The following is a 12,375-nucleotide window of genomic DNA, read 5'->3' as shown; positions in this document are numbered from 1 at the left end:
TTTTTTCTGTGTTCCTGATATTGAGCAGTTTTCTTGGTCTGGGACCATCAAGAATTCCTGATGGATGTCATATCTAATTCTTCAATAACAGGTGTTTATAATCTGTCGAATTGGCAAGCTGCTTTATAATGATTATTTTGTTGTTACTGCAGTTGTATGTCGGGTTGAGGAGGGCTACTTCTTTGTTCAAGGGCTTATACCTTAATTTATATGGAATTGGAAAGTTGGAAAATCAAGCTGCTTTTAGATAGTTTTAGGCAATATGTCATAATTGGCTCCAGGTATTATTATAGGGAGTCCGATTGGTTAAATCTTCCTTTATGCCTTTAGTTGCTTGATTTTGTAGTTCATCTGTTCAATGGTCTCTTTTGCAGTTTTGTTCTGTTTTTTAACTGATCTCTCTATGTTGAGATGCTCCTCATTTCTTGACTGTATCTCAAGATATCCATTCTCATAATTTGCAAGTCTTGGCAAACAAGGCAGACAATTTCTTGTGCATGTTGGAAGAGTTTGTCAAAATTCGATTTCTTTCATTTCTCTTAGAGATTGAGATACAATAAGTATGCCAAATTTAGTCTGATGGCCAGTAGGTCTTTGTGCTGTGGATTGCTGAGGTTTGGAATTATAAAATTTTCAGTTATTGGGGAAGAGCTCTGTTTCTTATCCTAAATTACATTAATTTTATCCTTTTATGAATTGTCCTTTTTGTAGCTTTTTTTTTGGATTATCAGGGCCGCACCTATACGGAGTTTCTAATCAGAACTTGAGATGTCCTTAGTTTGGACATGACTCTGTTTGCTGCTGTATGGCTTGAAAATGTTTGATGCACAAAGAGACATTTTCTCTTTGTTTTCTCCTACCTTCCTCCCTCCCTCTCTCTCTCTCACAGTTTTTTATATTGTATCTGCTATACTTAGTTTAAAGGGTTCTTCACTAAGATAGTTCTTTTGATGTCCTTTTGATTTCATGATAGTTCTAGAGATTCTTGCAGATGTTCTTATAAGAGGGGAAACTACCGAGTAGGTGGTTCTATTTTGTCCTGATATTTTTCTTGGGCTAGTAATTTTGGCTTTCTTGTCTGCTTTTATTATTCTTTTGGGCTACATTTCTTGGTGATTATTTTTATTTGGTTCATCACTATCTTGATTTAATTATTGACTAAGGTAGTATCATATTTCAGAACAAAGATATGGCAGGAGTTAAGATATGATTGTATGAGGGGAAATATGATTTTAATGATTATGTACCCCATATTATTTTTTCATCCTTGCAAAACTCTATGCTGGTGGGGGTCTTTTTCTTCTTCCTAGGGATTTAGTGGAGTCTCGCATTCTCACTGTTTTGCCAATCTTTATTCTGGTTGAATGCTTATCATAAGCAATCTGTCCATGATCTTGTCGGAATTGGAGCATTTTGGGTGGTTCGTTTGGTCAATATGTTTTGTTTATTCATTTATAGTTCACATGTTCCAGTTATTGTTTTAGGCTTTACTGCTTGATGATTCTTTTGTTTGTCTAACAGTATCGCGGTTTCATCTTTGACTAATGTGGCATCATATACCAAAATACAATATTGCAGGGTTGTAGTTGAAAGAAAGTTGTTTACAGAGGGGTTTGTTTCTAATCTCATATGGATTGTGTCTATTAATTTTTTTCCCTAGTGGTTGTTGCGGCATTGCAGGCTTCTCTAATTCATGGGATCTGGAAGTACATTTGACTTGATGATTTTTTGTGTCTATTAATTTTTTTCCCTATTGGTTGTTGTGACATTGCATGATTCTCTAATTCATGGGGATCTGGAGGTATATTTGACTTGATGATTTTCTAAGTATCACTCTTACTAGTTTGTGTACTTTTAAGTTTTGTCCTGTTAAGTTCTAGGCCTGGCAGCTCATTTCTCGTGCAGTGAGGTCTATTTATTTCCTATATCATTGTATTTTCTATCACGGACTTATTGGCAGGGACTTGCCCACTACCTAGGTTCTTAAAAATTAATTCTTTTTTGCGAGTTTTCTGACATTGAATTCAGTTTCAATTTCCAACTCAACCAGTTGGGATATGCTGTTCAGTAAATTGACTTGTGGTTTATATTATCTTTTTGGTCCCTCAATGCTTGTCTTGTTATATAATCTTTATTTTTCCTAAAATTATTAACTAAATAATGATATTTATCAGCATTTTGTTGCTTTATGTTTAGCAGTGGAATGATGTTTGCTGCTCAGGATCTCCCCCTCCCCCCTTCTTTTTTAAAGAATAACATACTGATGTGGTGCCTTGAGCCAAAGTAACGATATATAGGTGCTAGTGTCAAGATTTCATCTTCAATGCGGGGGTTTCCTATCTTTGATACTGATGTACATAAAGCGGCACATTTTCTTGAGTCCCGCTAGCAGGCAAGAATATTATCATTGCTTTAATTGAAGTTTCGCAGGAGGCTTTTCTGAAGAGGTTTTTCTTTTTCGGGAGTCCCAGGTTTTGCTCAAGAGGATTCTTTTTTTTAAGAATGTTTGTTATCGTGTATGTTGCGGTTATTGTGTTCCAGCTTTTTATGTCTAATGATGCAGTCAAGTACCGACATTCCGATTCCCAATCATGGATGAGCCTCCTCTACGGATGCAAAGAACCCCTGCACCTTATTTCATGAATGGGCAATCCGGTAATTTTCTTTTAGTTTACGCATTGGGTCACAGCTGGTGGGGATTTTCAGAAATTCTGAATTTGGTTGATTGTAATGAGTTTCATTCTCTTATATGATGGACAACTGCTCCTCTTCTTCTGTTTCTTTAATCAAGATTGTGATCCAGTCAAACTCCTTGGTACAGCTACATGGATTGGTAGGATTGAGGTATGGTTGCAGCGAGCTTGATTTCCTTTTCTTGTGTATGAGGTTCTCTTTTCCTTCTGTCTCTTTCATCAGTATGCTGATCCAGTCATCAGTTTTCCATAGTGATATGCTACTGTGCATGGGTTTTCTTCATACATGGTTTTGATGAGTGAGGTTTTTCATCCTATAGAGAAGGTATGAAAGAGGATATGGATTTGGTGGATGGATTGCCTTCGTATATGATTTTCATGAGCGACATTTTTCGTCCTGTTGCGAAGATATGAAATGTTATATTTCCCAGGTTGTACTCAGGGCATGTAGTGATTACTGTTTCAGTGTTTCTTCAATTCCAGTCCTGCCTGAGCTTGTAGTGGTGGAGATATATTTTGTAGTGGGTAGTTCTCAAGAACTTGGACTTTGTCAAATTTTCATGGATCTCATTCATGGTTGTCAGCTTTTTGGGTTCTTAAAGAAATGCTATTGACTTAAAGAATTGCTTTTCTGGGATTGTGCTTACAGAGCATCTTGGGAGTCATCGACTTCTTGTCTTGCTTTTGTTTGACCGTATTTGAAGCATCTTTTAGATTATATTCTCTCTCATTTTTTTGAGCTTTCACTTCTTAGTTATCTTAGTTATATGGGCAATGTAGATGTCAGTTTCTAGGGATCTGGACATCGGTATAGTTTTTTCTGTTAGTGCTTTCAGATTATATTGTACCAGAACAAAGACTGCCACTTATGAGCGTCATCGAAGTTGATGGATACAAGTGTTTAGTAAGTGGCACTTTAATTAACATGTTGCGCATCTCAATTCATCATCTCTTGTTTTCCTTTCTTGTCCTTTTTGGCTCATGTTATGTTTCATGTTTCAGCTAAGGGTGTTTCTTATCTTTGTTGATGTGGATCAATCAAGATACTTTATCAGTTTTTATGGCGGGCAGAGTTTAATATCCTTGTTCTGGTCGAATTTCATAGAGGTTTTGCTGTAGCAGATTCTTTTCATTGGGGGGAGCTTTTGCTACTGGATGTTGGTATTATTTGTCTGCTGGGCTCTATCATCTCAATGCTTCAGTGATCTAAATGATTTGGTGAGATATGTCATCTTTTGATCAGGGAATAGATGTGGATCCTTATGCACACATTGGGCTACAATCTAAAGAGTATTGTTAGGAATTTCATTTTTCTGGAAATTCTGGATTTGGATATTTGCAAAGAGTTTCATCTGTCTTCCCCTGGAGTCAAGGTTCTTCTTTCTTCTTTAGATTTTTTGAAGTTACCTGTTACCAAGATTTCATCATCAATTCCATTATTTTCATCATGTACTATGGTTAATATATCCATTTTTTTTGCTAAGTGATCCTCTTCAATCAGTGCCCTGAATCAATCAGCAAATTTCTGCAGCTTCAATATTGACTGAAGTAGTCGTATGAAGTAATTGGCTCATGATATAATTCTGATGAAGGGGGGTTTTACCTTGAAGTTTATTATGCATATTTTGTTAAATGACATTTATTGAGCTTCATCTATCTTCCCTTGGAGTCAAGGTTCTCCTTTCTTCTTTAGATTTTTTGAAGTTACCTGTCACTAAGATTTCATCATCAATTCCGTTATTTTCATCATGTACTATGGTTAATATATCCATGTTTTTTTGCTAAGCGATCCTCTTCAATCAGTGCCCTGAATCAATCAGCAAATTTCTGCAGCTTCAATATTGACTGAAGCAGTCGTATGAAGTGGTTGGCTCAAGATATAATTCTGATGAAGGGAGGGTTTACCTTAAAGTTTATTATGCATATTTTGTTAAATGACATTTATTTAGTAGCCTTCTTACCAAAGCTGATTATTGTTTCTTGTTTCTTTGCAGACTCTTGAGAGCGTGGCATAGTAATCCAATTTGACTTATGTAGAATCTACAAATTCCTTTCTCTTAACCATCTGAATAGGTATCTTGGTTATTGATTTGGATAGATTTTGAAGAACTCGGACCAGATTAAATTTTAATAGATTTCTTTCATAACTGAGGCTGATTTGTGGTTGCCTGGTCCACTTGACCAGCCCATCAATAAGATCGCCCTTTGCCCACAAAAAAGAAAATAAAAAAAGAGAAAGGAAAGTCAGGTGCATGCCTTGCACGTGCCTAGTTACAGTAGACTCCTTCGACTACTCTGATTGGGAGTCAAAGTCTAGAAGGCTGGAGGCTAGGAAATCCTAACCCTCCACCTCAATTTAAGGCATCCCACCCCCTTGAGGATCTACCATCCAACATCGTTGGCCACGTGTGCCTTCTTTTTCTTCTTTTTCCTCTTGATTGCTGGTGTATTGGTTCACCGTTGACTATTCCCTTTCTCTCCTTTTGATATTTAAATATGGATTTAGTGGCTCTGAACCAACATTTATTTAGTTATTTCATGAATGATAGTTTTGGATTTTTGATTTTATTTAAGATTATAATTGTTGGCTTCATGTTATCAAGGATTGTACCCCCCAATAGTATGGTTGTATTTTGTCCCGGATTTAGGGCTCGACAGATTTTTACATTTTAGTTTTGGAAAATACCTGATCAATGCCTCTTATAGGATTTATGACTTTTTTTTTTTAATTAGCCTTCTGAATAAGTATCTTGTTTGTTAATTTGGGTAGATTGTAAACTTGGAATTCATAACTGAGGTGATCTTGTTCTGATTCTGTCTTGCTTGTCCCCGCCCATTCGAAGTTTGTTCACAGAATATACTTTTGGTTCATGCTATTGAATATAATGTAGTTTGTGCAAGAATTTTAGCATACACACTGTTTGCTTTTGTGATAGGTAGGGGATAGTATGTTACTTCAAAAATGTTTATTTGGTGTTTCATTCTGAGGTTGGTTATTTTGGTTATCATTTCATTAACACCTGTACATTAGCTGCCTTTCCATGACATTGAAGGCTGTGAACTGTTAAAAGATATAGACTTTTAGGTTTTGGGATTCATATGTTGTTTGATGTTTTCTTGGAAGCATGCTTTTGAAAAAATTATATCAAGATAATTTCTTCTCAATTATGGTTGGTATCCTGTTCACAAAGGGTAGAGTTTGATGCTTTTTGCATGGGCTCTATCAAGATAGACCATGATATTGTCCATTGTTATGGTATGCTAGTCATCTTGAAGGTACATCACTATTACTTAGTTTCAACTCATTCTTGTGGCTTTCTATTCTTTGTCACATTGCTGCAAAACCTTTGATCTTGAACTTTTCAAACAAAGACCTATGTGAAAAGTTTTCAACTATCTTTATTGTCGGGGGCTGGTTGGGTTGTATCTCCCTTTACTTTAGCAGGAAGCAGTCTATTGGATCGATACATCGAATTTGACAAATCAGTTTGATTGTTGTTCTTATGGAAGGTATTGTACCATAATTACCATTATGATTTTTTGTTTGTTGTTTGCTTGTGGTCCTTCAACTTAGACACATTTAATATTCATCCATTGTTCTATACTTTGCTACATATTTTGTTCTTCTTCTGTGCTTTTCCGGCTGTAGGTCATTTGTGATTAATATTAAGTCATTAGGTAGAATTTTGCTTGTGGGTGTGCATTATGGTTCTTTTATTGCTGTCATGGCATGCTATGTCATCCTATGACATTCAATATTAAGTTATCATGCTATACTTGTCCCTTCTTCTCTCTTTTAAGAAAAAAATACACACTTGTGAATATGTTTTTTTTTCTTTTTTGTGGAATTTAACATCGATACATCTTTAGTTTTTGGGGGAAAAACACATGTACTGAATGGTGATGTATTTTAATGCGAGTAAAGAGTTTTGGTCATGCATGCAAGGTGGTACTTTGATTGATGTCATGGTAATTTCTTTCTTGTTTACTTGCAGTTTTCAGAGCTATAGTTCTATACTCATATTTTTTTTACTTTTTCAGAATCTTTATTTTCTTATTTATTTTTCTCTTTTGGGAGACAAACACATGCATTGGACTGTTGGTGATATATTTTAATGCGTGCAGAGTTTTGGTTATTCTTGGTGATTCCTTGATTGCTGTTATGGTGATCCCTTTCTTGTTTTCTTGTGGTTCTCCAGCTTAGACACGTTTATTATGAAGCCATTGTTCTATGCTCCTTTTTCTGCTCAAAAAAATCATATGCGTTGGACTGTTGGTGATGTATTTTCTTCTTCTTTTGTACATATCTTTTTCTCTCTTTGTGAATGGATGGTTGGTGTTGTATTTTGATGCAGCTTGAGTTTTAGTCTGTTTGCATGGTGGCTCTTTTATTGCTATCATGGTAATCCATGTTTTGTGTCCTGTTTGCTTGTGGTTTTTCCATTTGACTCAATATTTAAACCATTGTCCTACAGTCATCTTTTCTTTTTTGTGGAAGAAAAACATGCATTGGACTGTTGGTGATGTATGTTGATGGGAGTAGAGTTTTGGTCATATGCATGTGGTGGTTCTTTTATTCCTGTCGTAGTGGTCCATGTTATTTGCTTCTTGTTTGCTTGTGGTTTTTCATCTTAAAGGCACATTCAACGTTAATCATTGATGCTAGATTGTGATGTTTCCATGCAAAATACTGAGGTTTCATTTTGTGTAGTGATTTTGTGGCCTATGCAATTATCATTCACTAAATCTTGACTGTCAGATTACACATAACTAAGTTGCCCAATTAATTCAACTTATTGGCATGGTAGAGGATTGTGGCACCCCGTTCAAACGCTTATTGGTGAATGCCCATGTCCTCTGATGTTTGGGTCTGTGTCTTCTTGTGTTTTGCCATATGCAGAGTTATGTTGTGTGTCCTATTAATTTGATCATCTGGCTTGTATGTTTATAGTATATGAAAGATGAATCCATTGAGTGGGCAAGCAATCATTTATGGTATATGAAGCCATTGTTCTGTGATCCTTTTTCCATTCAAAAAAATCATATGCATTGGACTGTTGGTGATGTATTTTCTTCTTCTTTTGTACTTATCTTTTTCTCTCTTTGTGAATGGATGGTTAGTGTTGTATTTCGATGCAACTAGAGTTTTATTCATCGCTATCATGGTAATCCATCGATCACTGCTGGATCGGGTTTCCATTTCTTCACATCCCACCCAACCCAGCTATCTTGTCTCGTAGATAGCAAGGTCAGTCGACTCTTGCTCATTACAAGGCAAGGAAATTCCACTGAACTTCATTCTTTCCTCCGGTTTGAAACCAATCCTGTCCTTCCAGTCGAGCAAGGCCCTTATCCCGGCTTTAAAAGGCGAGGACCAGCTCATGAAAGAATTTGTGATGAAAGGTCGACTAGTTCTGGATTGGGGAAGGGAAGTCCACACAATGCAAGGCTAGTGGTATCAGTTGAGTAGACATGTCGTGCGCCCTATGAAGGACGGACCGGAAAGGCGGGCGAGACAGAATGGGCGGGCACTACTAACAAAGCCAAGCCTTTTCCGCGAGACTGCTTACATAGTTTGAGGTCTCGTTGTCCTAAGCCCATGGTAGACTAAAATCCTATGAAGACAACATTAAACGTATTATCATTCTGTTTTGTTATAGGGGCTAAACGGTTCAATAATATAAAATATGAAGAGAGCGATTGATCTAATGAAGTCTAACTGAAAGTTTGAGGCCTTAACTAAGTTATCTCTTGGCGAGTAGGAATGTAATATTTGTGATCTCGTTTGGAAGCAATCTTTGATGATCAAGGAATGTAATGCTTTTTTTTTTTTTCTGAATGGCTATTTTGTTTATGTGGATGTTCTGGTTCTCTTGGAAGTTTTGTTAAGTTACATAAGTGTCTAGATCAAAATTTGCCGTACTGGTCAGTACTGTACTATGTCGGATTTATTGTACCATACTGATATTGAATCAGTATGTTGTTCTCGTACTGTATCAACATTTGGTACCTGTTGCCATTTCATATTGTATCATATACTGATATTATAATAGGATGGTATCGGTACGTGTTGTTCTCGTTCTAAATGGATGGTTGCTGTTGTATTTTAATGTGATGAGAGTTTTGGTCGTGCTTCCGGGGGGGGGAGAGGGGGGGTTGGGTTGTATCTTTCGCATGAAAGAATGATTGATCTATTTTACTGTTGGATAGCACCCGTCTCTCAAAGCATTTTTAACTCTATCCATTTATCGCTATGTAGTTCTCAAAGTGACCATTGCTCGATCCGATTGTGAATTTGTGCAAGGGAAGGTGAGTCCTTTTGCACAATTTTTTTGCTGTCATGGTGGTCTATGCCATCTGTCTTGTTTGCTTGTGGATTTCCAGCTTAATCTTAATTTAAGTCAATGTTCTATCATCATGTTTTTCTTTTTTTAGGCGAAAAAAACATGCATTGGATTGTTGGTGATGTGTTATCATTCACTAGGTTGCCCGACTAATTCAACATATTGGCATGGTAGAGGATTGTGTCACCCCGTTCAAACGCTTATTGGGGAATGCCCATGTCCTCTGACGTCCGGGCCTGTGTTTGCTTGTGTTTTGTCATGTAGAGGGTCATAGATGTGAAAATCAGGAACTCCCTAAGGTTGTGTCAACAATACTTCTCTGGTGCTCCACAAAACCATAACTCGTCAGTATACCAAAATGATATAATAACACCAACAACTTACGACTATGCAACAGACATTGCGCTTCAACCAAAAACAAGATGTTCTAAATCAACCTGAAAGCTATTAATCAATCACAGAATATTCCAAATTCTGAAAGAGAACACTAGATCAAAGGCTGCAGATCATCAAACAAAAGCAGATCATGACAAATTTTTAGAAACCTAAACCAATAACAGAAGATCCCTCAAAACCCAAAAGCAATTCTTTAAGAACCTAAAAAGCTGACAACCATAAATGAGATCCATCAAAATTTTCCAAGTTCTTGAGAACTACCCACTACAAAATATGTCTCCACCACTACAAGCTCAGGCAGGACTGGAACTGAAGAAACAGTGATCACCCCATGCCCTGAGTGAGCATCCTGGGAGATATATCATTGCATATCTTTGCAGCAGGACGAAAAATGTTGCTCATGAAAACCATATACGAAGCAAATCCATCCAGCAAGGCCATATCCTCTTTCATACCTTCGCTATAGGATGTAAAACCTCACTCATCAAAACCATGCATGAAGCCAACCCATGCACAGTAGCATTATCACTATGGAAAACTGATGAAAGAGACAGAAGGAAAAGAGGACCTCATATACAAGAAACGAAAATGAAGCTCGCTGCAAACATATCTCGAGCCTACCCATCCACGTGGCTGTACCACCAAGGAGTGTGACTGAATCACAATCTTGATTAAAGAAACAGAAGAAGAGGAGCAGTTGTCCATCATATAAGAGAATGAAACTCATTGCAATCAACCAAATCCATAATTTCTGAAAATCTCCTCCATCTGTGACCCAATGCATAACCTAAACATAAATTACTGCATCATTACACAATAAAGGCTGCAACACAATAACCGCAACATACACGATAGCAAACATTCTTAAGAAAAGAATCCTCTTGAGCAAAACCCGGTACTCCTGAAAAAAGAAAACCTCTTCAGCGAAGCCTCCTGCGAAACTGCAATAAAAGCAATGATAATATTCTTGCCTGCTGGCGGGACTCAAGAAAATGTACCACTTTATGTACATCAGTATCGAAGATAGGAAACCCCTGCATTGAAGACGAAATCTTGACACTAGCACCTATATATTCGTTATTTTGGCTCATGGCACCACATCAGTGTGTTATTTTTTAAAAAAGAAGGGGGGAGGGGGAGATCCTGAGCAGCAAACATCATTCCATTGCTAAACATATAGCAACAAAATGCTGATTAATATCATTATTTAGTTAATAATTTTAGGAAAAATAAAGATTATATAACAAGACAAGCATTGAGGGACCAAAAAGATAATGTAAACCACAAGTCCATTTACCGAACAGCCATATCCCAACTGGTTGAGTTGGTAATTGAAACAGAATTCAATGTCAGGAAACTCGGTAAAAGAATTAATTGTTAAGAACCTAGGTAGTGGGCAGGTCCCTGCCAATAAATCCATGATAAGGAATTCAATGATATAGGAGAGAAATAAAACTCACTGCATGAGAAATGAGCTAACAAGCATAGAACTTAACATAACAAAACTTCAAAGTACACAACTAGCAAGAGTGATACCTAGAAAATCATCAAGTCAAATGTACTTCCAGATCCCCATGAATTAGAGAATCTTGCAATGCCGCAACAACCACAAGGGAAAAAAATTAATAGACACAATCCATATGAGATTAGAAACACCCTCCTCTGTAAACGACCTTCTTTCAACTACAACCCTGCAATATTGTATTTTGGTATATGATGCCACATTAGTCAAAGATGAAACCGCAATACTGTTAGACAAACAAAAGAATCACCAAGCAGTAAAGCCTAAAACAATAATTGGAATATGTGAACTATAAATGAATAAACAAAACATATTGACCAAATGAAATGCCCAAAATTCTCCAAATTCGACAAGATCATGGACAGATTGCCTATGATAAGCATTCAACCAGAATAAAGATTGGCAAAATAGTGAGAATGCGAGACTCCACCAAATCCCTAGGAAGAAGAAAAAGACCCCCACCAGCATTGAGTTTTGCAAGGCTGAAAATATAATATGGGGGACATAATCCATGTAAGGTTATATTTCCCCTCATACAATCGTATCTTAACTCCAGCCATATCTTTGTTCTGAAATATGATACTACCTAAGGCTGCAAATGGGTCGGGTCGACCCGTGATCCGACCCGACCCGACCCGCGTAGACCCGACCCGACCAGAATTTTAGGACCCGCGGGTCCGGGTCGGGTCCGAAAATTGGACCCGAATCATTTTCTGGGTCGGGTCTGGGTTTACCAAACGGACCCGACCCGACCCGAATGGACCCGAAGAGAGAGAGAGAGAGGAAAAGCAAAAGAAAGTCTTTTCTTTTTCTTTTTCTTTTTCTTTTTCTTTTTTTTTTGGCGTGGGTTGTGGTACTGTTGGTCAGTGTGGGAGGATAGCAAGTTAGCAACAAGCATAGGTTCACAAAATCCAAAGGAACATCGGCCCGTCAGGATTCTCTCTCGATCTATTACACTGTTGAGACCTCTGGTGTCTCGGTAGCTGCCCTGATAAGAGCATCTTCACAGAGTCATATCCAAACTAAGGACATCTTCTGATTAGAAACTCCGTATAGGTGCGGCCCTGATAATCCAAAAAAAAAGCTACAAAAAGGACAATTCATAAAAGGATAAAATTAATGTAATTTAGGGTAAGAAACAGAGCTCTTCCCCAATAGCTGAAATAATTCCAAACCTCAGCAATCCACAGCACAAAGACCAACTGGCCATCAGACTAAATTTGGCATACTTATTGTATCTCAATCTCTAAGAGAAATGAAACAAATTGAATTTTGACAAACTCTTCCAACATGCACAAGAAATTGTTTGCCTTGTTTGCCAAGACTTGCAAATTATGAGAATGGATATCTTGAGATACAGTCAAGAAATGAGGAGCATGTCAACATAGAGAGATCAGTTAAAAAAAGGAACAAAACTGCA

At 37.2% G+C, this 12,375-nt stretch overlaps 1 long non-coding RNA gene across 20 annotated transcripts in view; it reads right to left on the bottom strand.

The window, feature by feature from the left end:
* Nucleotides 1-379: 379 nt before the first annotated feature.
* LOC113462327 overlaps nt 380-12,375 on the bottom strand; it is a 31,375-nt gene continuing 19,379 nt past the window's right edge. For 12 of the 20 annotated variants that reach the window (XR_005506485.1, XR_005506486.1, XR_005506494.1 and 9 more), the window contains one exon: nt 5,410-11,124. This is a non-coding gene — a long non-coding RNA (uncharacterized LOC113462327). Of the gene's footprint in view, nt 11,125-12,375 lie in introns of all 20 variants that reach the window. The other 8 variants (XR_005506490.1, XR_005506496.1, XR_005506504.1 and 5 more) reach the window with 7 other exon arrangements.

This window comes from Phoenix dactylifera, chromosome 16 (assembly GCF_009389715.1).
Source record: "Phoenix dactylifera cultivar Barhee BC4 chromosome 16, palm_55x_up_171113_PBpolish2nd_filt_p, whole genome shotgun sequence".
Lineage (NCBI taxonomy): Eukaryota > Viridiplantae > Streptophyta > Magnoliopsida > Arecales > Arecaceae > Phoenix > Phoenix dactylifera.
Note: the sequence above shows the minus strand (reverse complement) of the source record. Positions and strands in the feature narration are given on the sequence as shown.